The following is a 24,623-nucleotide window of genomic DNA, read 5'->3' as shown; positions in this document are numbered from 1 at the left end:
CATGCAGCTGCAGCTCAGGGAGCGAGGGTGCGGGCGGAACGGAGCCAGGGCTGTGGCGAGGTTGGCAGGAGCCGGGGTGCAGAGGGCGTTAAACCCAGAGAGCAGGGCCTGACTTCTACTCCAGCGCTGTGGGCTGGCCAGGAGGGGGTTTGGGCAGTGGGCTTGGATTTACTTTTTTTTTGTAATCCTCACCCAAGGACGTGTTTGTTTGTTTGTTTATAAAAGAAGGAAAGAGAGGGAGAAAGAAAGGGAGAGCAACATCGATCGCCACCTCCCTCACGTGCCCCAACTGGGGATGATCAAGCCCGCGACCTTTGGCAGGGCCACGTGCCGACCCCTGAGCCACCGCGGCTGGGGCAGCGTCAGACTTGGCTTTCGGAGAGCAGCCGGAGCCCCAGCGGAGAGTGGGGCCTGCGTGGCGGCGCCCGTCCAGTGGCGCGGCGGCTGGGCCGGCTCTGGGTGCACTTTGGACACGCCGGACTCTGCTGAGCCTGGGAGGTCGGCAATGAAGGAACAAGGGACCGAGGACAATTCCTCCGCGTGTCGTGCGGGGGGACAGAAAGACAGCTGGGAGTGTGGTTCCGGGCGGCGGGAGTGGGTGGGCTCCTGTTGTTCCTGTGAGGCCCGAGGGCGGGAGAGTCGTTGGCGGAGAACAATGGTTCTGAAGCGCAGGCGTGCGTGGGAATCGCGAGGGGCCGGTGTTAAAAAGCACAGCAGCACCCGACCCACGGAGGGTCTGATTCAGCGCGTTGGGTGGGGCCCGAGGACTTGTGGTTCTAGCACGTTCCCAGGTGATGCCAAAACTGCAGTCTGGGCTCCCACTCGGGGAGGTGCTGGGTGCACAGTTGCGGGGTGCGGGGTTGGGGGATGTGTCCTGGAGAGCCGGAGTGCAAACCTCCGCGCGCCTGCGAGGGCCCGTGACTGTGAACGGCCACTCAGGATGCAGAGACTAGTGGGCGGGCACGCTCTACTGGCTGCATTTGGGGTTTTATGTAAGTCCATGAGGTCAAGGTTATTAATCAAATTATCCACGTATATTTATTGATTATTTTTAGCTGCTTAGCTTACCAATAATTGAGAGAGAAATATTAATGGAATTGCCCATTTTCCCCTGTACTTCTCTCAATCAATCTTTGATTTACATGGTGTGAGACTTTTTTTATCAGGTGTGTATACATTCAGAACGTGTGTGTCTTTCTAGCGAGTTACATTTTTTTTTTTTTTAGCGTTGGTAGTAAACATTGTTTGTCTTAGAGTCTGTTTTCTCCAGTACTGACGTAGAAAAGTCAGTTCTCCTTTGGTTAATTCAAAGACCGCATCTCTCGCCACCTTGCAGCGTCAGCTTTTTCAAGTCCTTTTGCCGGTAGGCCTTTCCCAGACAGGGTTTCTGCCAGTGCGATCATGTCTGTCTTTGCCTTTTAGCTCATAAATTTAACCCATTTATATTGGGGAGGATTGTCAATACTGTGATGTGTCAGCTTCCATCTTAATGAGGGGCGTCGGCGAGTGGGAGCCCACGGCCGTTTGCCTTTGCCCGTGAGCAAAGCAAGCCTGGCAATTCAGGCATGTGGCTTGTCTTTGTCTCTCTCCCGGTGTGCTTCCATTGCACCTTGAGAAAATGCTATTTTCTGGTTAGGTGCAACAGAATTGTTGGGAAATTAATGACCCCACCTAATTTCCCGGAGCTTCCTTGGCAACTTCAAGAGGTAGCCGAATGCTGAGGAGGACACCCGGGCTTCAGGACCAGCTTTGCTCCGTCTCCCCTCGCTGTGTGGCTGGGGTATAGCCCGTAATCCCAAATCCGTTTCCTCATTGGGAAATTAAGAATAGTCACACCTGCCTCCCCGGGACTCCACTGTGTGCGTGGACTTGCAGGTGTGCAACGAATATTCGTGTTCTTCTTCTCCTGCGTGACCTTGGTCAGGTCAAGAATGTTGTGTACATAGTGCAAATCAGATATGTCCTTGTGGTTATTACCTATGAACATCACCTTGTTTCCTGATTTAGCAATTCATCTCAGCCCGGAAGAAAAGACGGCTGCTGTCCTGGCCGACAAAACCTTAGCGAAACGCCAGCTGCTTCGCCGGCTCTTGTGACGTCCGCTCCCTGGCCGGGGCGCTGAGCTCCCCCAGAGCTCTCCTCCGAGCCTTCGCGTCCGCATGCTTTTTAAAAGGCAGTCAGAGTGCGACGCGGGGAATACAGCTGTGCTCCCAGGGATTCGGCGGTCAGCTCGCAGATCTGAACCGGGGCCAGCGCGAAGAAGTTCCTAATACGTCAGAGTAGAGAGATGCACACGAAAACGAAAACATTCAATGCTGAATCTTGTACAAGAGAGGAACTTAGAAATAGTCTCTTTTTTGGATTCTTCTGACCCATCAAATGCTGATGAAACAGAATAATTGTTACAGATCATGTCTTGCTCCTTTTTTCCTCATTGTTATCATCAATCAAATATTTTGCGCATCCATAGGTATTGGAGTTAAATAGGTTTTATGTGATTGGTCATTTGGTCAGAAGGTGTTTGAGTATCTCTGTGCACTTGGAACTTTTTTTTTTAATGCTCTTCAGCCATTTGGAATCTTGCGGGGAATCTCAAAAGGAAAGATGAGCTAGAGGAAGCGTGAGAATACTTACAAAAGCTAGGCCGTACACTTCAGTTTTTCATGCGTGGCATGGTTTGGCCAAGGTGGCAAATGGGCCCATTGGGAAAGGTTTCCCTCGGAGGCTGATGGGGCACAGGATCTCGAGCCAGAGATGATTTTCTGGCTGCGTGACCTCGGGCAAGCTGCTTCACTCCTCTGTGCCTCCGTTTCCTTGACACGAACAGAGGCTGGTGAGGTCTTCTCTGCTGGGTAATTGTAAAGATCAAAGGAGTCTTGCTTTTTTGTCGCAGCGGAGAGCTCCCCAGCCAGCATGCAGGCGCTCAGAGGGTGACAGGCTACCGATCCCAGGCACCGGGCCGTGTGCTTCCCCGTCGGCTCCACAGCTTCCCACCAGGGCCGGGATGCAGCGGAGCCGGGGCGGCAAGGCTGGGGCTGGGGCTGGGGTGTCGGGAGCTGAAGGCTTTGGTGCAGCAAGACAAGGCCACCACCAAGTGCCCCTACCTGGTCTATTGACAGCAGAGGTTTGTGAGCTTTCATTTGACCTATTGGCAGCAAAAGTATCTGACACTTGTGTGCACAGCTATGGCCAAAAGCAGCTGAAGGGCCCTGTGCCTGTGCTATTGTCGAGAGCTGGAAAATAATTTGAATTAAAGATGTGGAAATGACCCTGTAGTGTAAATGTTTGTAATATAGGCTAAATTCCTACTCTCTCCTTTGGCCTCTCCAGCAAATTAAAAGCTGTTACACCTTAAGCAGAATGAGTCTGTGCATCAGCCGCCTTGCTGCTGCCCCCTCGGCCACACGACCAGGGACACTGGGGACTTAGGGGTTTGGGCTGAACAAGCAGCAGGAGGTCGCTCATTGCAAAAGGTCGGCATGGGTCGCCTGGTTCCTTACACTCACCTTCTACCTTGTGCGTGTTTGATCATTCCCATAATTCAAAGTTTTTAAACATTTGCTCAGATCATTAAAAGGCCCTTACATAGTATAAAGAATGATATGGAATTATGATTAAGGCTGTTATTTATATTCTTACAAAATTTTCTAAATAACACAGAAGGTCTTTGTGCTCCAATAACTTGCCTAATGTTGCCTGATTTCTCTCCTTTCTTTATTTTTAGAATAGAGTTCATTAAAAGCAGTCAGTGAACGAGAGGAGGAGGGAGGGGAGTAACGGGGAAAAGAAGGGGAAGGGTCAAGTCAAGGAACGAGTATAAAGGAGCCACGGACAAAGCCAAGTGGGGACAGATTGAAGGTGGGAGGTGGGGGTGGGTGGGGCAGGGGAAAGTGGTGGCAGGAAAATGGAGACAAATGGATTTGAACAATTAAAAAAAAAGCAGACAGTGAAGGTTCATTGGTACCAATTAACAATTAGTAACAACAGCTGCGCCAGCAAACACTCATACACGGGTACTTCCTATAGGGTGGGCACGCCTGTGGTCGCCTGGCAAATATCCCAGTGCTCTCCCCACGGCCCAGGGAGGCAGGACCCCTGTCATGTGTGGGGAGACCGAGGTGGCGAGAGTAACCCTCCCAAGGCCCCACAGCTGGTGGGTGGCAGAACCAGGCTTCGAAGCCAGGACACCTGGGCCTACAGCGCACGCTCTTTGACTACACACAGGGTGGGGCGAAGGTAGGCGTGCGATTGTTCGTATGGAAAATGATACAATCATTAATCAACAATGATAGAAGAATAAACTCACGGACTCTCAGCTATCAGCCGACTTCTGCCCCACCCTGCAGAGTTGCACCAGAATGTAGCTTTGGCCCCAGCATCTGGCCAAAGTTTGCCTTTGGCTTTGGCTTTGGATGGGGAGCCAGATGTCGGCGTCAACACCATTTCTGACCTCCTTGACCCTGTGTGTGTGATTGCAAAGGCTGCTACTGCAACTAACCAGCTTCTGGATTACAAATTGAGCTATAATTAGGGAGTTGTGTTAATACCTGTATGTTCCCTTTCAAAATATAGGTATTTGGGATGTTCCATGGAGGTATGTCTGTGCGCTCTTTACCTGAAAACTGGCTGAAGGAAAAAAGTGCTTCATTTTTATTGCAAGAAAAAAATGCTGCAGAAATTGATGACTGTGAGATATATTAACTTTACGTCCAGACGTAATTATTAAGAACATTTTAAAAGTTAAATAGGGAAATAGCTTGACACCAAATATGAATAGTGAGAATGTACTAGCTTGATAACTTTAAGAGGAACATGGTGCCAACAAGATTTATAGAAATGTAAATAATTGTGTAAGGCAGAGTAAGAGAAATTTGATCACATCATAATTCTAATTGTCATGGAATTACTTACTTAGTGACTTGCACTAATAACAGTAAACAAAACATTTAAGAAATGTATCTAATTTATAGTTAAATTCATTTAGGTATTGAGCCTTCATGGAGAACATGTAAGTTTCACACAGAAAAAGTCTCCGGACTCATGCGTAATAAATGAATGATGAATGATCTTCCACCCATATGATATAGAACATTAAAAGTATAAATAAATGAAGAAAGTGTTAGCAAAAGCTGTTGACACATGAAACAATTTTGTTCTTCTAGCAACACCTGAAAGTGAGCACCCAGTAATCTTGCAGCTGAGCCTACAGGAGGTTGACACAGCAGATGTTCCCGGGACGCTATTCCACACTGTAATGTTAAACCTTTAAAATACGAGGATTACATTTTAAAAGTTCTAATGCTTGAATGTTTAAAATAAAATTCAACATAAAATTCTATCACACCCTAGAATTTCTTTTCAGTGAGAAATGTTGATCTTAGGTTAAATATTGGCTTTAATATATGGCCAAACTGCACATTCACTGAACCTCTAGTAGCTAAAATTCTATAAATCAGAAATAAAATTTAACATCTTAAAAGTTATAAAATTCTGTAGAAAATTATAAGACAGTAGTTACAGGGGAAAAAAGTCTTGCAAGTGTGGGATAGGGAAGACCTTAAATAGATCCCAGGTAGAAAGACAAAGAGCAGAGGGCCAGGCATGAACACAAGCTTTGCATAGATAGACCTTATTCCTTTGCATGGATATTCCTTTGCATGGATAGACCTTATTTTACTTATCCGCTCACCAGCGGACGGCGTGACTGTGGCCCTGGGAGGGCGCACGTGTTTTGGTACCTGCTTCCCCAGGGAGACAGAGTCTCCAGCACATAGGTCTTGCGTGGATTCCAACCACAGTGCTTTCAAGTTCAGGTGCATCAAAGCCTCTCTGGACCCTGTTTATGAACCAGCGTCGCCGACCAAGACTCAGATGATGACAGATCTCTGAACGTCTGCCCAAGCAAACTGGGCTGAGGCACCCTGCCCATGTTTGCTGTCGCTTCTCGAAAAGGCTACTTTGGCATTTATTCAACATTACATCATTCTCTCTTTTATGGCCTGAAATTATGAAATATCAAGAAAGAAGAAATTAAGTTTGGGGGCCTGGGGTTTGTGGGACGTTGAGCTACGGTGACCTGACGTAAGGCGGTGATGTAAGCAGGCTTATTCACCCAGCCCTGCCCTTGTTTGGACAGTGACTGGGCCATTCCTGTTGTTTTTGAAGCAACTGGAAATAGAACCAATTGCCATTTGCTGCAATATCAAGAACATATGTCTCAGGCTGGGAAAGAGAAAACCAAGAGGCAGTAAACACTTACAGAGACGTTTGGTGAGGGTTCAGCTTTGGAACACTGGCCGGAATGAGTGTGTATTCCAAAAGCAATGTCCCAGTTTTTGAAATCCTCTCTACGAGGCCCGGGAAATGCACAGCCACCCGGCAGCAGGCTTCAGCGGGGCGCTGGCCTCTGACGCTGGGCGGGGCCCACCGGGACGGATCCTAACGGCCCGGGGGTCCTGCCCTGGTCCTTTCAGTCCCGTGTGCTGTGCTCCGAGCAGGCGGGGTGGGCGCGAGCACTTTTTCAGGTAGAGCTGAACTCCTCGGACATCAGGGAAAGCCAAGTAATGCGCTTGGCGTCTGTCACACTCTCACTGCCGCGCACCCGGGCAGGCGCCGGGGGCCCAGGCTACGTTCAAAACAGGACCTGCGCCTGCTTCCAAGGACGGGGACAGAGCTGGATGTTAAACCAAACCCTTGGGGAGGAAACCAGAAGCGAGAAAGCAGAGAGTCGCTTGGAGCGTATTCCTGCGCCCCAGGGGAATCGGGCGGGCGGCAGATGTGGCTGAATCGAGGCGCGCAGACGGGGGACAGTGACCCCGGGCAGGAAGACACGTGCTAGTCCCCGGGCGAAGTTAGGAGAACTGGAACCAGAAAAGGAGAGGAAGAGGAGCAGTCAAAGGGAGGATGAGACAGGGCGATGACCTGCAGAAGGAGGAGCTGGAGCCAACGGAGGCCTGTGGACCCCCGGGGCACAGCAGGGGTGGGGTGGGGGGGGGGCCAGAGGGCTAACCTGGGTCGTGACCTGCAGTTCCTCGCTCGTTGCCCAAGAGGCGGGCTGTGTGTGCCGAGGACCCTGACACAGGACTGGCCGCTTCACCGAACTGGGGAGAAGGGTTCAGAGTCATTGCCCTGGAAATGGAAAGTTGAAGCCGGAAGAATGGCTGAGCCACTCAAGAGTGAGAGCGCTCGAAGGACGAGACCCCCCTCCGTCCTGCCCGTCCCTCTTTTCCCTGAGAGGTCCAGGCCTCACCCGGAGGAGGCGGGAGAGCCGAGACCCCGCAGAGGGTCCCGAGGGTGGGGCCTGCCGGGCGACCCCAGCAACGCCTTCCGGTGAAACTGGAGGCCAGGAGCAAGAACAGAGGAGCCGCAGTTCACCGACTGCGGGAGGCTACTCGGGGCGTCCGCTCTTGGGGCAGTTCCCAGTCCCATGCGGGGTGTTCTGAGAGGATGGGGTGTTCTGGGAGGGAGGAGGGGCATTGGGGGCTGGAGGAAAGGCCTCTTATAGTAGGAGCTTATAGTAGGAGTAGGAGTTGCTAGGAAAAGAAGCAAGCGGTGAACAGGACCTAGTGGAATGGCCGGGCCTGTGTCTTCCAGGACCTTCCCGGGTCTGGGGCCCCTGCGGGCCTGGGGTGGCAGCAAGGCGGCGCAGCCAGGGCCCCAGGTGGGAGGTCCGGGTGCCCAGGGCGGCCTCCCACACGCCGAGTCAGCGCCCCAGTTGATTCAGGGGGAGTCCGTGCCCTGGGCACACTGGGAGCGGCTGTGACCCCGGAGGCGGCAGGAGGGAGGGCCCAGGCCAGGCCCTTCGGACAGGCCCCCGTGCAGGGAGGAGGGGCAGAGGGGCTGTCAGTGAGAAGCAGCAGGTGGCCCAGAGGCTGCTGGGCTCTGAGGGGACCGAGTCGCCCCAGCGCAGTCCCCGGGGCTCATGGCGGGGGGCGGGGGGGGGTGGGCCGCACTGGCCAGGAAGAGGCTGTTGGCAACTTCAGTGGTTTCGGTTGCCGATTTCAAGGGATGGAGGACTGACCGGGAAGGGGAGAAAGGACGAGGAGTCGTGCTCGTTAACATTTGAATCACGGGAAACCCAAATCCTCTGTGAAACATGATTTTTTCTCTCTGAGCTGTGAAGCTCGCCTGGCGAGCTGCCCCTGCCTGTCCGTCACTAGCCCTAACCTCTCACCTGGCGATAGGGGTCGGGGGCACCCACCCCAGGCCTGACCTTGGATGACCGTGATCATCACTGGGAACCCAGAAGTGGCGTCGTCACGTGGATTTTGGAGCATAACAGTCTTAGCTAACGTGACTTGGCTGGGGTTGGGGGATTAAGGAAAACCTGGGGTCACTTCCTGGGTCTCTGTCTGTTTTGTCTCCGCCCTGGTGGAGGCACGGGGAAGTGCAGATCATTTCATTCCAAACCCCTTGCAGACCTGGAGAGGTCTGAGCTTTTCTAAAAGGAGGGCAGGAGAGAGGCCAATACTTTCTTTTTTAGGAAGGAGGGAGATTAATTGGATTGTCCCTTTCAGGAGGGAGAGGACAATTTGGCAGAAAGCTTCTGTGTTCCCCTGGGACTGCAGGGCTCGGGGGAGCGACCGGGCGTGCAGAGAGGGCCTTCGCTGGGAAGGATGGGGTTGCACTCGGCAGTGAGGGGGAAAAGGGGTCTTTCTGGAGCCCAGTCCTTGTAGGGTTCGGGGGAGCCGGGACCTGCTGCGACGCTCAGCCTGAGACGACAGGGAGAGGGAGGCAGGGCTGCCTTGGACCAGAGACGGGCCCCTTCTCTTTGTCCGGGATTCCAGACGAGGAACCGAAGTGCCCTGACGTGGTTGTGGCCGCCCCACCTCTCCCACAGACGGTCACAGGACCCAGCGCTGTGGCCCAAGCTCTCTCCCGCTGAAGCCGCTGGAGGGGCCACCCGCGTGTCCTGAGTTTTAACGGATTCACACCTGAAAGGGTCAAGTCATTCTTTCTGACGTGGGACATGTTTAACGCGTTCCTATTGTCCTGTTATGAAAAGTTGCAAACACACAAAGGTAGAGTATTGCCAGCTCATGGATAACCTTGTTCAACTGTGCTTGTTTCCCTCCTCTGTTACCATTTTGATGTAAACTTTTTAATGAAGCCTCAGATTATTTTAAAAGCACGCACATTGTACGTCAGCTCAGTGAACTTCCGCATCCCCTTGTATCAGCTTGAAGTGACTGTCCTATTTTGTCAACCACACATTTTACCCTCACGTATTTTTTTTATTGTCACACTCAGTGCGCCCCCTTCACCGTTTGAGGGCACAGGTCAGGAGGCGTGTGAAGTCTGTTCGCGCTGTTGTGCAACGCACCCTGGGCTCCTTCCTTTGGCAACAGGGGACCTGTTTTAAATAGTTTTCAACAAGAGTCATCAGAGAGCTGAGCTGTCACATCTATGTTAGAGGTGCTGTGTGTGTTCACCTCCCGTCACCTTGCACGTGACAGGAGGCAGGAAGGGACCCGGACCGTGGCCCCGGACCTGACGCCAGAGAGGCTCTGTAAACAGGAGGCCCCCGTGTGCCGTGGCCTCCCGGCACCCTCCCTGCGGAAACAAGATTACAGGTGGGACTGCACGTAGCGCGGGAGAGAGGTCACGGCCCCGCGGCCCTGGTACCTGCCGCCTCTGCACGCACAGGAGTGGCTTTTCCCTCGGTCTCCCAGGGGTCCGGCTGCACACTCCAGTCTGAAAGGAATGGAGCAAGAGGCTGTTGCAGGCCTTTCTAAAGGAAGCAGAGAGGAACCGAGAACGTTCGCGGGTTTTCAGATGTGACCCCAAGATCTCCGACCGCAGCCCAGGCCATGCGCGGCCGCAGGCGGGCGGGCAGAGGGCTGCCGACGGCCGTTGCGCGGGGGCTGTGATTCCTCAGCCCGATTCTATCATCACACTATTTACATTCTGTGTCTTCTCTTTCAAGAATATTTTTTTGACATTTGCCTCCTGGCAGAGCAGGGGCCAGTGAGTAGGAGTTGCAGGGAGGTGGACTTGGCTGAACACAAGGGAAGAATTTTCTTAGTCAGAGCAGCCCAAAAATGGAACGGCCTGACTCAGAAGACAGCGTGTCCCCGGCCTGGACGAGGTCCCGGCGAGGTCCCGTCAGGGGAGCACTGCCCGGCACTGTGACAGAGGTGCACAGAAAGCAGCGACAGCCGCCCCTCGGGAGCGCTGACCCCGGGCCGGGCCCAGCCCTGGCCCTTGTGTGTGGGCTCGCACGGCCCCCCTCTGGGATATGTGCTGTGGCAGCTGTCTTTTCCTTCGTTTTACAGTTGGGGAAACTGAGGCCCACTGAGGCCCGGTGAACCGTCCAAGCTGACCGGGCTGGTGAGTGGAAGCCGGGCGGTGTGACCACCCTGTTTGTAACCGCTGTGTCCTGTGTCATGGATCCGATCACCAGCGGCCCGAGGGTTCCACGCCCCGCCCGGGAGCCGCTGTCCTGGTTAACAGGCACTTACGTGGCCACCGACCCAGCGTAATGCGCTCAGGTAGAAGTCAGCGGAGCGGCCAGATCCCAGACCCAAGCCACCACCCGTTAAGGAGGCAGCAGGGCTGCATGTGCTCAGGACAGCGGGCGAGGGACATGTGGGCCTTCCGTTAGCTCTGCCCACCTGGTGCCCTGGGTCTGAGGTCTGGCGACCTGCCTTGTTCCTTCAAGCTTAGGTTCCTGTTTCAGGAATCCACCCCGGGGCCCTCCCCTGAGGCTGCGTCCTTGCCTCGGTCATCTGCCCCGGACACCGTGTCTCTCAGGGCTGAGGGGGCAGTGACGAGAAGGCGAGCCTTGGAATCTGGGCTTGAAGCCTGGGTCACCCGCCGCCAGGACAGGGGGCTCACACTTTCCACCCGCGCTGCCCACGGCCGTGGTGGGGAAGCCTGCGGAGCGGGCCCCAGTGTGCCAGCTCGGGAGGTCGCCGAGCCCGGGCCGGGCAGGGCTCTGGACGAGGCTGACGTCCACCTCTTCCCTCCACCGACCGAGCCCCGCCCGGAGCGCAGCCCTGCGGTTGTGGGACTAGGAGGGCGCCATGCCCAGAAGCCAATTGCACCCGGTCTGCGGAGTGATGCTCTCACGCAGCAGCCAGGCCGCCGCCCTGGGCTGCAGCCGGGCGGCGGTGGGTGCCTCCTTTGAACATACCCTGAGTCAGAAAACTTGGTACCAGGGCCTGCTGTTTGTAAAATGGGAGATGTCTAGAATGTCCCTGAGACGCCTTCTAGCTGTAAAGCGTTGTGATTTACAACCAAGGGAGGCAGGAAAATGTGTGTGGAGCACAGTAAAAACATTTTCTGTAATGGGCTAAGGGGCAGAGCGCAAACGCTCGGCCTCCCGACTCGGCGCCACACCGTTGCAAGTTCAGGCTCCTGCGTGAGGGTGTGTCCTGGTTTCCTTGGGCTCTCGTCTCACAAGGTCCCCCGATAAGACATGAACTAGTGCCCTGACCATAGAGTCCAATCAGGCGAAGTGGCCTAGGGGCTGCAACTTGTCCCCGTGCAGGCGGCCGGGCCGGGCCACCTCAAGCATCGATGTGACAGTTGGCTGCGTGTGAGGCCCCCCTCGCGCATTACCGGCCCCGGGTAGGCTTTCTTTGCTGTGACTCCATAACAGGTTAAAATGCTTCTGACTCTGCACTTGCAACAACCTGGGCGGGTCCGGCCTTCTGCTGGAATGAGTTGACAGGCGGGTGGTCCGGTCCCGAGCTGGCCGGCTCCTCCACGCTTAGCAAGCCTTGGGGTCTCAGAGTCACAGTTTTGAGAAGAGAGCTACTTCTCCCTCCCCATCAAATATTTGCCCCAAATGGCTGCACCCGCTGCCAGTCCGAGATTTCTGAGGGCTGAAACGGGAGGTTCTGTCTTCTCTCTTCCTTTCGAGACCCCTTGGACCGGCAGCCAAACCTTCGTCGAGAGTAAAGGAGGAAATGCTGTCGGTGCTAATATCTCTGTCTTGGGCAACCGTTTGGACCAGAAGTGATAGCACTCTGTGGGCTCTGCACTATTTAAGCGTCTGTCGTCATGACACAGTCTTTGAGGCTTTTGCTCATTTTCCTGATGCTCATCTCTCCCTGTGTTCTTTCCCCACAGCCGTCTGGCCCCCTTCCTGGCCAGCCTCGGTCTGAAACGACAGCATTTCTGAAATCCCGGCTGGTCTCCAGCCCCCAAAATAGTGTTGCTCCCTGGTGCCCAGAGAGTTGTTTTACAATATTGGGCTCTGGCACGTAACAAAGCAAAGCACTGTGACACTTTCATAATACAAGACAGCTCCTGCCCTGGCCAGGGGGGGCTCGGCTGCTTGGGGAGTTGTCCTGTACACCAAAAGGTTGTGGGTTCGATTCCTGGTCAGGGCACCTACAGGAGGCAACTGGCCAATGTTTCTCTCTCACACTGATGTTACTCTCTCCCTCTCTCTCTCTCTCTCTCCAAAATCAATAATAAAATATCCTTGGGTAAGAATTTTTTAAAAAATGCAGGATAACTCATCAAATTGGAAGGACATCAGGTGGATACAGGGGTAGCCTCCAATTCGTCAAAAGCCCTTCCCGAGTAGACACAGGGAAACAGGCCGAGGTGCAGGAAATACTTGCCATTGCGTGGGAACCTCACAAGCAAGCCTTGTGGGTCCCTACGTGTCTTCTAACTTTCTATCCTAAATTTCAAAACTGAGTGATACATTTCATAAGAGGAAACTACTGTTTTCTTAGACTCTGTGTTCCTCTTTAGAGAAAAGCAACAGCAACATTAGGGGCTTTTGAATATGAGTCCTCTTCTTATGGGTGGGAAATTTTCAGAGATTTGGGAAGGGCAAGAGGTCTCAGCCCTTAGACATGTATCACAGTCCCCACATCAGTTGGGACAGGCCCAGGGGCTTGTCCCGAGCCCAGAGAGGACCGGCCTGGAGCGGCAGCGTTGTGGTGTTCAGAGGAATGCCTTGTGGGGGACTTTTACAATTCCCAGCACACAGAGAGGGGTGAGCATTTCCTTTCCGAGTGACTTCGGACTTATGTCATGATCTGGAAGGAGAGGCTTCAGCCACCAACCTGGAACTTTCTTCTGCCTTTTCCAGACATATCTCTGTGGCGTTTGGAGAGTAAGAGCAGCGTCGCCTCCAGCGTGCACGAAGCTTGTGCGGCCCACGGTGGGCGGGGTAAGGTCCACGCGCTGTTGGCTGTTTTAGCATCTGATGCTAAATTAAGCCTCGTGTTTTCAGTCTAGTTCCCAATAATAAACTTTCTGAAAGAGAGCAAGAATTAAGGAGCATCACTGCAGAGAGGGCTTTAGGAATTTTAAATAGTCCCGGTTCATTCATCGCCTTTCTTATTCTACCCTGGCCAAGAGCAGAAGGAATGCTTAGTGGCCCCTTCTTTTGCTGCCCGGGATCTGTGGTGCCGTGAAATTCCTCAGACAGCGAACCTGGGTCACGGAACCTGGGGCCCCTCAAACATTGGCCCCTCCCCATTATTTCCCCAGCACCAAGAGTTATACGTTTTTGTTGCCGGGAAGTTGGAGGGTCCCGTGTTAACTATGCACTGAGCTTTCCAAAGCAGAAGGCGGGCCTCTCCGTATTCAGGAGCATATTTTTAGAGATAGAAAAGATCTTGACCATCATGCTGCCTCATCTCTTTCCACAGCGAGGAAGTTGGGCTTGGAGGGCGACGCTGACGCCGGCCTTGGGCTGCGGCAGCCAAGCCCCAGGTGGACGGGGGCCCGGGGCTCCCCCCACCCCCACCGTGACCTCTGCCTGATCAGGCGGGGGCGCCCCTTGTCCTGCTCCGTAACACACAAAGCTCCGAACGACAGGGACCTGAAGGCACGAGCCTGGCCAGCTTCTCTGACGGCACACGCTGGGGACAGTCAGGGTCTTGTGTGTCTGCGCTGTCCATCAGGGCCTGGCAGGAGGTCGGGACCTCTGCAGTGACCCCGAGGGTGACAGGGGCCCAGGCGGGGGGCAGGGGATGCAACCTTGAGCGCCAGCCTTTCTCACCTGCAGCCTTCGGTCGTGACTCTCATGACCTTAATCTTTCATTAGGCGGAGGTTCTGGGTGGCCCCATCGTGGCTGGTGTCTGAGAGAATTCTCAAGCCCTGGCCGGGTGGTTCAGTTGGTTGGAGCCTCGTCCTGTACACCAAAAAGTTGCAGGTTCAATCCCCGGTCAGGGCGCATACCTAGGCTGCAGGTCCGCTCCCTGATAGGGACATACAGGAGGCAACTGATCGATGTTCCTCTCTCTTCCTCTCTCTCTCTCTAAAATCAGTATATGTGTCCTCGAGTGAAGTTTTTTTTTCTTAAAAAAAAGAAAAGAATTCTCAGGTTAGCAGATGAGTCCTGCAGTTTCTCAAGGGTGAGTTCCCCCGTAGAAGGAGCATCTTCTGTGAGATGTGGGAAGAGGGCTGAAAACTCCCTTCCACGTGCACCTGAGCCCTTCTCTTGGGAAACAGCGAAGGCAGCGCCTCCTGGCCCGCCTTCCTTTCCGTGCCTCCTGAGTCTCCCCCGGACACGGAACCCGCTTGTGGCTGGGCTCTGTCGTCTTCAACCCTCCATCCTGGGGGTGCTGTGGGGTCTAAGCCCCAAGGCCCCACGAGGCCCTGAGTCGACGAGGCCCACGCCTGACATACCACTGGGAACGCAGGCTCCCCAGGGGAGGCTCGGGACGTGCTGGGCGCTGTCCCAGGCACTTCACAGAGACAGGGGGTTATTTCGTCCTGCTCCCGACTCCAGGAGGCAGATGCTGTGGTTGCCCCTGGTCTTTGGGGGCGCAGGGCGAAGCCCTGTGAGGTTAGCCCGCGGGCTCACAGCCAGGTCCGTCCAGCTGCTGAGCCCTGAGCCCGGGGCCTCCACCCGGCTGCCTCCACTCAGGGCCGGGCTGGGGACGCAGGGGGAGCCGCCCCTTTATCTGTTTGCCCAGCAGCACTGAGTCACGAGCGCAGACAGTTTAGCGAGAATGCGCTCAGGAGACGCTGAGACGCACAGGCCGTGGGGCGGGGAGCCCGGCGCCCACCCGCCTCCACCAGGCCCCTCCTCACACACCCGTCCCCTGTGCTGGGGGCGGCTGGGGCTCCTCTGTGCCGTGCGGACTCCCTGGCCCCTGGTGGATGGGAGGCTCTTATCAGCAGCCCTGGGGAGTCTGGGTTTTCTCTCTACCCAGTGAGTAAATGTGCATTTGGAAATGCAGGCTGGGAGTGTCCACAGGTCAGGGCACTCTGGGCGATTGGCCGCGGAACAGTGCCTACCGCCAGGCTGGCAGGAGGGGCCCTCCGCCGGGGTGGGTGCCCTGGGGCTGGGGGGCCGGGAGGCCTGGGGCTGCTCTGTGCAGGCTGGCGGCGTGCTCCGGCTGGCTCGCAGCTCATCGGCCCGTGGCCGGGCGCCCGGAGGTGGGTGGGGAGAGACAGGTGGCTGCTCTCTGGAACATCATAAAACCGCTGCAAACCACGTGCTCTGTTTTCAGAGACGCTTGCCAAATTCTTGCCCTTGACATAATTTTCCAGGTCTTTCTACTAGAAACAAGGCTTAATTTGGAGAATGAGGGAGGGAGAAAATGTGAAGGCCAGGAAGGAAGAGCCAAGTTAGGATAAAGCTGTGAGGATTCTGAAAAGAAAAGAGGAATGTTATCCCAGGAACCTGTTTGAAGGACAGACAGGGACCGCTTGCCCCTGCCTCCTGCAAAGCGAATGTTCAAAATCACAGCCGCATTCAATGGCTGGGCCAGGCACAGCTGGGCAGCCAAGAAGGCTCATGAAGGCACCCGGGGCCTCGGGCCCCCATTCAGCTTCGGGAAAACTGTACTGCGGTCTCTTAGGGGGTGTCCACTCCCAGGGCCATGGCAGCCCCCGGACGCGGGGGACACGCTGTCTGCCTGCCTGCCCCCGTTCACGCTGCTTGAGCTCAGTCCTGGACCCGCGCTGGGACGCCCCGAGGACACTGAGTCATAGCCTCCTTGTCAGCCAAGACGTTTCTGGGAACGCGAAGAACACTCCGGCAACATGACATTCCTCAGCTTGTAGTCGGAAGGCAACTCCCCACTTCCTTTCTAGTCACGTTGCATCATCTTTCCAAACAGGACCAAACAGATTCATTTGAAACTTACATGCCTTTAGGAAAGAAAGGCAGGGAGACGCCGGCCCCACCCTGCTCTGTGGAGGGCCCCCGATTGTCCTGCCCAGGGGGCGCCAGGCAGGCAGCGGGCCACGCTCTCTTGCCTTTCAGGGGACGAGAGAGACACACGTCATGTGTTTTCTGTGCTTCTCTCCTCGCCCTGGAAAAGCACCCACCCAAGTCACAGGCGCCTGCGGGCACATCAGTTCCTCGTCACCTGAGACTCCATCACAGGAAAAGGGGGTGGTCCCTGTAAAACCTGTGGCCCGTGGGCAGACTCTTGCATGTCTAAATCCCAGAAGGACATGATTTATTAACAGTGCGGTTAACAGACCAACGTTGAAGGCTTGCGGAGGGGAGCTGGGGGCTGGGGGAGGTGGGTGCAGCCGTGAACACAGTGGGCATCTGCTGTCCAGAGGGCGCAGTGTCCTGGTGTGGGTGGGCCCTCCGCGTCCTGCAGTGCAGGGCGCTCCAAGGACAGGGCTCCAGTGGGGGCTGAAGGCCGCCTGGAGAGGGGTTGGGGGGACCGGCTCCGGCGGGATGCTTGAGCTGGGCTGGGAGACCACGGGGACGGTGAGACATGGTGTCTGCTGGTGGCGGGGCCTCCCAGAGAGGGGTGGGGAAGAACAGAGAAGAGGCCGACGGGCCGTTGACGCAGCATCGGGAGAGGCAGAAGGAAGCCGGCGGGTGGGGCGCAGGCGGAGGGGTGACCAAGGCGGACGTGCTCGGACAGTTCAGGCTTCGGTTGCCGGCGGCTGTGAGCCATCGCGGAGTGGCAAGCTCCAGGTGTGTGTGGCCGTGCCTTGAAATCTGGCCTGAGAGAGGCTGAATGGGGCCCAGTCAGGACCGGCGCCCGTGCGGGGGCCGGAGCGGGGCCGAAACCACGGCCCGGGCCGGGGTGTGCGGGGTGGCGATGGCCACTGTGCCCATCACGGAGGAGCTGTGCACCACTAAGCAGCCACGCGGGCCATCTCATCGCACGCGGACCCAGAGCCCTGAGTGGCCGGTCTACTACCGCCCTGTCTTGCAGATGAAGAAACTGAGGCTCGGAGGAGGGAGGGCGGGCTCGCGGCCGTGCACAGCACAGGCAGTGGGGCTGGGGTTTGAACCCCACTCTGAGCGCCTGAGGCAGACCGCCGGGAGCCAGCTAACAGGGGAGGGGAAGCTAGGAGTTCTAGTCGTCCGGATGCCTCGGAGGACGGATGACAGTGACCGGGCGGGGGACAGGCAGGTGTGGAGCAGGATCTGGGGACTAGGCTGGCTGGGACCAGGGAAAACTTGACCCTAGTGGAGAGCCGCAGGTGGCAGTGACAAGAGCGACCGGAGCTGCAGGCCGGGGCTGTCGGGAAGCTGTTTGTCCGCATCCGGGGCTCGGGAGGCGAGGCACAAACGGTGCTGGAGGAGCCAGCCAGGCACGTGGCTAACGCTTGCCACGCATCCTCAGGACAACGTGACGGCCTGTGACACGCTGCTACTGTCGTCGGTGGTTTCTATAGGAGGACACAGGAGCCTGGAGACATTGGGGAACTTGCCTAGAGCCACACGTGCTGAGGGCTGACTGAGAGGCGCCCACCGGGGCGGCGATGGGGAGAGTCACCCCGAGCGGCAGAGCTGCAGGCGGGGCCGGCGGGCTCCCCCGCTTCCTTCACTGGCAGGCCTGCCTGCGTCTGCCGGCGTTCCCACACGCTGGTTTTGTAATAGGACAAAAACGTTTTAATAAAGCAAAGGAATGGAAATGGAAGCTGGTAGACTTTTGGAAGACAGTTTCCCGACCTCCATTAAAGCTGAAGATCTGGCATGTTTTCCGATGCAGCAATTCCATTTTTGGAAGATAAACAAGCAGGCAGAGACGTCCGAAGATATCTAAGGCAGGCTCTACCGGTTCCTTAAATGTCCAGCAATGGCAGGCTGGGGTTCGCTGTGGCCCTGCCGTCCAGTCGGTTCAGTACTAGGCGGCATCCAAAGGGACCGTCCAGCCGACATGGGTGCGTAAGGACCGCTCGCGGCCTACCGACATGCCAGGGAAACACGCTGTAGGAGGCTCTCTGCCAGTTGGTCTCATGCTGGTTAAAAGAGTGCATTTATGGAACGCATTCATTCAACAATTCCGCTGGCTAGAGAAGGACAAATGCAAATGATTATTTAATTGTGATAACTGTTGGTGGGAAGAGGCCGCACTGAGAGGGATGGGGAGGCCACCTGCCCAGCTTAACAGGCGGGACTGGGAGGCAGGAGTTGAAGGGCGTATCCTGAAATGCTTTGTGACTTTAATCTGTCTTTTTTTAATTAAAATTTTTTACAATTCATTGATTTTAGAGAGGGAGAGGCGGTGGGGAGGAAGAGAGAGACATTGACCTGTCGCCCCACCTGTGTGTGCGTTGGTTGGTGGCCTCCTGCATGTGCCCTGACGGGGAACTCGTACTGGGACGATGCTCTACCCAACTGAACGCCCTGGCCAGGGCTAGTTTTTCTTTTTAATTATCTGTATTTTTTTAATTTAGGTTTCTTTGTGTGTGTGCAATAAAAACAGACTTAGGAAGAAATACTTGCTTTTAAATGCTCTTTAAAGCAGGAAGGGAAGAGACAGACGCAGAGCGGGAAGGCGAAGAAGGCGCGCGCAGGCCCTCACAGGGAGAGCGGGCCTCTGAAAGTCGCGCTGGGGTCCGACAGGACTCGGGAGGCCTCACGTCTCTCCTGAAAGCATCCGTCCGCTGAGCTTTGTCTCCAGCCACCGCCCCCTCCGCTGGGGCCGCGTTTCACATCACCTCCTCCTCCTGCTGTCCCGGGCCCCGGGGTTCTGGGTGGGCACCCAACTTGGCATCAGAACCGCCTCCGCTCCCCTTCACTCCGGCCCCACAACGGTCAGACTGGGCAGGCCCCAGCCTCGCTCACCTGGGCTCCCCACCTCCTTCAGTCACATTGCCAGACACCCACACCTACTGCCGTTCTAGATTCTCTCCTGCCTCTCCCCACGCACATTCGTCACATCCCTGGGACGAAGCCCTCCGCTCTGACCTCTGACCTCGAGCCTATGCCCCTCAGGCCTCCCGCAGCTCTTACCTGGGCCAACCCTCCTGTGGCTCGTCAGCCGTCTTCCTGCCCCCAGCCTGCCCTCCGCCCCATCGCAGGGTCCAAGTGTCACCAGACCAGCGGTTTTCACCCGGCACGACGCAGGGATTTTTAAAACACGCACTACCTAACCAGTTAGTCAGGGGCACAGGCCTCTTTTTCCCTTAGAGTGTCAAATATAAAAGTGGCAACAGCCAGCGCAATAATAGCCTACTGATATGAATGAACCAAAAAGATACCTATTTTTTGTCAGATTGGCAAATACAGTTTTTGGCGTGCCGCGGAATTTCAGCCATTACTTGATGTGTGCCATAAGATGGAAGAGGTTGGAGATGGCTGCGTTAGACCATTTTGCTCACATGTAACACCCTGCTCTCACGTGCTCCAGAATCAAGTCTAACTTCTTTAACATAGTGCAAATAATGAAGCAATAAGCATAGCGTTCATACGACCTATTATTTTCATTCAGATTATTTCCTTGGGATAAGTTCCCAGGATTTGAGGGTTCGGGGTTTCACTTGCGAAATGAGTGCTGAGCCCCCGCCCCCACGTTCATCCCCAACATGAACGTTGTTAGGGTTGGTAGAAAAAAATCTTAACATTTGGGCCCCGACTCTGCCTCGATGTTTTTCTCTTTAAATCAGGTCGAAGTTACCTTTATACTGAAAAAAATGATTCTGCTTCTAAAGCATTGTCTTTAAGCACCCTTCTCCCTCCTGAGTGTTGTGTATGGTTTCGCTTTTCTGCGCAGTTTGCTTCAGGTTAGAGGAACCTTTTTCTATAAATGTCAGGGATTTCGCAAGTTTCGCAATGTGGCAATTTCTCCCCAGTGAACTTTTCTGAAGAGCAGGCAGGGGTGAGTGGGAGTTTGGGCTTCCTTTCGTCTAGGTACTCTGAGTTTACAGTGACAAAAATAAAGAAAAACCAGCGAGGGCAACATGTGTATTCTATTCGATAATTAATTATCACTATCTTAATGAGCTGGTTGCGCTTTGTCAATGAAGAAAAATTTAGTAGGCCCTGACCAGTGTGGCTCCGTGGGTTGGGCATCACCCCCCAAAGCAAAAGGTCACCAGTTCGATTCCCAGTCGGGGCACACGCCTGGGTAGTGGGTTTGGTCCCAGGTGGGGACCTGCATAAGAGAGGCAACTGATCGATGTTTTTCTCTCAGATCAGTGTTTCTCTCCCTCTCTTTTTCCCTCTGTCTAAAAATAGATACATTTATAAAATCGAGTAGGCCAGGTCCCTGGATGGGGAAATAGGGAGGGCCTGCTTTGAATGGACTCATAGCAGCGTCGGCAAACTTTGGAGCACCCTGGAATTCTCACCAGGATAAAATGGTAAATAGATGAGTGGCCTGAACGTCCCCACGTCATTCTGTGAGATCGGAGAATCCTATCCAGGAACGTCAGAGCCACAGCCATTTACAAATGCTCGGCTGATTTTATCTGCTCTTTTCTGGGCCAGAGCAGAGATTTCAGGAGACGTCGTCGGATTATCGGTATCAACCATGGGCTTCAAACAAAACGTACTGTCTCTAGATCAAATATTCCCCTTCAGCGACATGCCTTCTCCTCAAACCAGGGGTAGTCTGGGAAATGCTGTTTTAAAAAATGCCTCTTTCAAACCCTCTGGGCTCTCCAGGCCTCTGACCTGCTTTCTCATCCTCACAGTGGACCCAGAGGTCATTACCGAAGGCCTCCGGCTTCTGCTACAAACCAACCCACCCAGCCACACTCGCCCCCGCCCTGCCTTCCTCGCTAACTGCTCAATAAAAATCCCTGGAAGGAACCCTGACCCTCCTGCCCCAGAGCCTTTGCTCTTGCTATTGATTCACCCACACGCTCGCTGCCCTGCCCCTTCCTTCCTTCCTTCCTTCCTTCCTTCTGGGTCGGCTCCGCAGAGCCTGCCTTCACTGCTCTCGGCAGGGGGTCATCAAAGCCGCCTTCTCTACTTCCCTCCCAGGTATCAGTTTAGATTTCTCTGTGTCTTTATTTGCTCCTTGTCTGTCTTTCCAGTGGGACTGAGCCTGATGAAGGCAGGGACAATGTCCACGATTAGCTTCAGGGACACCTACTAGGCATTAGTGATGAAGGCCAACAGGAGCAGAATCTGTGAAGTTAAAGATGAGAGGCAGCCCTCGAGCCCGGGAGGTGGGGCGCCATAAAGTCCCTTTATGCCTGGGGGTGTAATGAGTAAGGATTCATTCCTTAGGCGACGAGGAGATGGCAGCTACCTAGAGAGAAGCATCTTCAGCAACACCGGTGGGCTACACGGGCCATTTCTCCGTCTCCACGGCCGCCGCCCTGGTCAAAGCCACCGTCAAAATGGAGAGCCATTCAAACAGCTCCTCATCGGGTGCCTGCTTCCACTCGGGGCCTCCAAAATCACCCCAACACTGCCGCTGGGATGGCCGTCCAATGACGCAAACGGAACCGCGTCGCTGTCCCGCTCCTAGCTGCTGTGGCCTATCGTCCCGTTGCGACAGGTCCCAACCGCTGGCCTGTGCCAACGGCCCCGGCCCGGCTCTCGCCGCCTCACCCGCTTTGCTCTGGCCGCCCGGCTGCCGTCGGGAGCCCCGGAGGCTGGTTTCTCTGCCCCGGAACCTCTGCCCACCGCCCCGCCTCTCCCTGGGTCTCCATCTCGCTGTCACCCCTGGGGGAGGCCTCCCCTGGCCTCAGGCGCACGTTCTCCGCTGGTCCTTTTTTATTTTCTCGCTCCTCCTTATCTCTGTGAGAGCTGTTGTTTACTTTCTTGTTGATGCGGTCTCCTGTCTCTCCCGCCCATTCCTGAGAGCGGGCCCCCTAAGCGGGTGGCCGGGTGCTCGGGTGCTCGGCAGCTGCAGAGGACGGGGACTAGGAAGCGCTTAGCACAGATGCAGTGACTGGAATCAAAAACACCGGATTATCATCTGCGAAAATCACCGTGGCCGCGGTTGGGGAGAGGTCCAGTGTCTCAGGACCGCGGGCTCCTCGGATGCATCCTGACCATTGCAGTACCGGGGGCGGGGGGAGGGCACCCCGACTCTGCCGGGCCTCTTGCCTGGACCGAGAGCTGATTATTGCTCAGGGGATACAGGGAGGAGGACAAAAGTAGCCAATGAGGTGACCCAGTGAGGGGACGCTGCCTCACTCTTCCGAGCTAATTTCCTTATCCCACTTGGATTCACCACTTGGCACGGCATTTATGAAGCACGTGTACCCTGGGAAAGGCGGACAGGAAAGCCTAAGCCAGTGACCCAGGAGAGAGGCCCTCACATGCCTGGGGGGGCAGCTGGGGCTGAGCCCGGACACAGCTGTCTCACGGTTGGTCAAGTACAGGGAAGATTAAAAGGATGATGTCAGAAAGTGGCCACCATATGCCTGGCACGTAGTAAATGCCCGATAAATCTTTGTGTTCTCACAGAGCAGACAGCAAGCATTTCTACTGGGGCAGGTGACTGTGGGCGGAGGGCCCAGGACCACCCTGCTAGAAACGACACTTCCCAGGCTCCCTTGCCGCTGGCGGGACTGTGGGACCGAGTTCTGGCTAACAGGAGCGCCAGCCAGTGCGCCGCTTTCTGGTAGGGCTGGGCAACACCAGGCACGACCTAGTTCCAACCACAGTGAGGGGTACAGGGCCCGGGGACACGACAGAAATAAGAGAGGGTGAGCGAGGGGGTGGGCCTCCTTGCCAGCCCCCCACCTGGATGTTACGGGGAAGGGGGAGAGGAAGACCCCTCTCAGGTGAGCCATTGCATTCAGGGCTCTTTGTTACGGCGACGTCACCTTTACTGGGGAAGCCTTCACCCAAGGTGTTGAGGTCTAATTGGACATTGAAGGCTACCTAGGTACTTATGAACGGTGGGGCGGGTGCAGATTCCAGAAAGACCGAGCTACCCTGTGCACAGAAGTCTGGAGACAAGAAAGCCTTGGCTGACTCTAGCCTGGTGTTTCTGCCTTGGAAGCTCCTGCTTGTGGCATGTAGGTTCCCAGAGCTCCCTCCACTACCGCCCCCCCTCCCCAAAGCCGCCACTCAGATCTTCCGAATCAGAAGCCACAGGGGCCAGCCTAGGAATCTGAGTGCTGACCCAGTGCCTCGGGTCGTTCCTGTGACCAGCAAGTCCGGGAATGGCCGCTGCGGGCCTGCGGGCTTCGGGGAATTGCCCAGGGACACTGGATTGAGCCGGCTGTACGTGATCTTAGATCCCACAGGGAACTTGAACTTTAACACACAAGGCCACTCGCTTCTTTTCTTTTGGGGGAGAGGTCACAAAGTCTTTTTAGAAATTTAGAAGCATAACCCTTTTCTCAGAAAATGCTCCCTCCTCCCCTTACAATTGAATGTTGTTTTTTCCCCAGGCACCCAAGAATCTGCTCTTTGAATCCAATGGAAGGACCTTGGGGGCAGTGATTTCAGCAGGGACAGGGACCTTGTCACCTCAAAGATAGCTCTCATAGCAGTGTGGGGACAGAATGTCTAATCATTACATCTGAGACAGATGAACGGGACTGTAACCACATTTAGTGCCACGCGCGCACCCGGAAACGCCGCTTACAGGGGCGAGGCAGAGAGCCCGCCTCCGTGAGGCAGAAGGGAAAAGGGACGCGTGTGACATTCTGGGCTGAGACTCGCTGTGGGGCTTCGGAGGAGAGAGGGGACAGTTAGGAGAGCAGATGTTCAGTAATTAGGTCAGAACAAGTTATTTATGCTGATAACCCATTTGGGGCAAGGCTCCTAATATAAATCCTGTAAGGGAGGGGCATGTTTCTCCTGCGCCTGCATGCAGCGTCTCTGTTGCCTTCAGCTCAAAATCATTCACAAGTCAAAGTGGCACCTTTTGGGGAGGCCTGTTCTGAACCCCTACATGGGCAAAGGGCTCTAGGCGGGAAGTGTAGCCAACAGGCCAGCGCGCGTGCAGGCCCGACCCAGGGGGACTTCCGGGAGCGGAGGAGGCCGGGCAGGCAGAGTCTGCACGCGGGCGGGGCGTGGCCTGGGTGGGGCAGCATCAAAGGTGAGCGAGCAGGGGCAGCGACCTCAGGTTTTTGATGTCTGGTTTACACAGATGCGTGGAAGGACGGCAAAGGATTCACACAGCGATGCCTAGTAAACAGGGGGTGCTCAAGGAGAGGTTGGGGAGGAGGCCCAGCATGGGGCGCGCACGTCTGTAGAGCCTGGTGGCCGCTGGGCCGTGGGAGTCCAGGGCCTCCTCTGCGGAGGGGCTGGGAGGTGAGAGGGAAGGCAAGACCCGGGGAGGCCCGCGGCTGCGTGGGGGCGGGGGAGGAGCCGAGGAAGGGGAAAGGCAGAGGCGAGAGAGGCGGAGAGACCGGAGGTCGACCGACAGAAAGGTCAAGCAGAGTGAACCCTGCAAGGCCATTGCATCGGGCAGCTCAGAGGCCCCTGGACATCCTTACGAGAGCCTTGTTATTGTTGTTATCTGTGCTATGAATGTCCTTGTCCTTAGTGAGAACACAGCCAAACATTTGGAGATAAGGA

At 55.5% G+C, this 24,623-nt stretch overlaps 1 long non-coding RNA gene across 1 annotated transcript; it reads right to left on the bottom strand.

Annotated features, from left to right (window-relative positions):
- Positions 1-11,170: 11,170 nt before the first annotated feature.
- Positions 11,171-15,166, bottom strand: LOC129075607 (uncharacterized). The gene is made up of 3 exons (XR_008529661.1): positions 15,015-15,166; positions 13,973-14,271; positions 11,171-13,221 (listed from the first exon to the last, which is right to left on the bottom strand). It is a non-coding gene; the product is annotated as an uncharacterized LOC129075607 (long non-coding RNA).
- Between the last annotated feature and the right edge of the window lie 9,457 nt (positions 15,167-24,623).

The sequence above is a fragment of the Pteronotus mesoamericanus genome, unplaced genomic scaffold (assembly GCF_021234165.1).
Source record: "Pteronotus mesoamericanus isolate MK-2021 breed Mesoamerican mustached bat unplaced genomic scaffold, CSHL_Meso_final contig_557, whole genome shotgun sequence".
In the NCBI taxonomy this organism is placed as follows: domain Eukaryota; kingdom Metazoa; phylum Chordata; class Mammalia; order Chiroptera; family Mormoopidae; genus Pteronotus; species Pteronotus mesoamericanus.
Note: the sequence above shows the minus strand (reverse complement) of the source record. Positions and strands in the feature narration are given on the sequence as shown.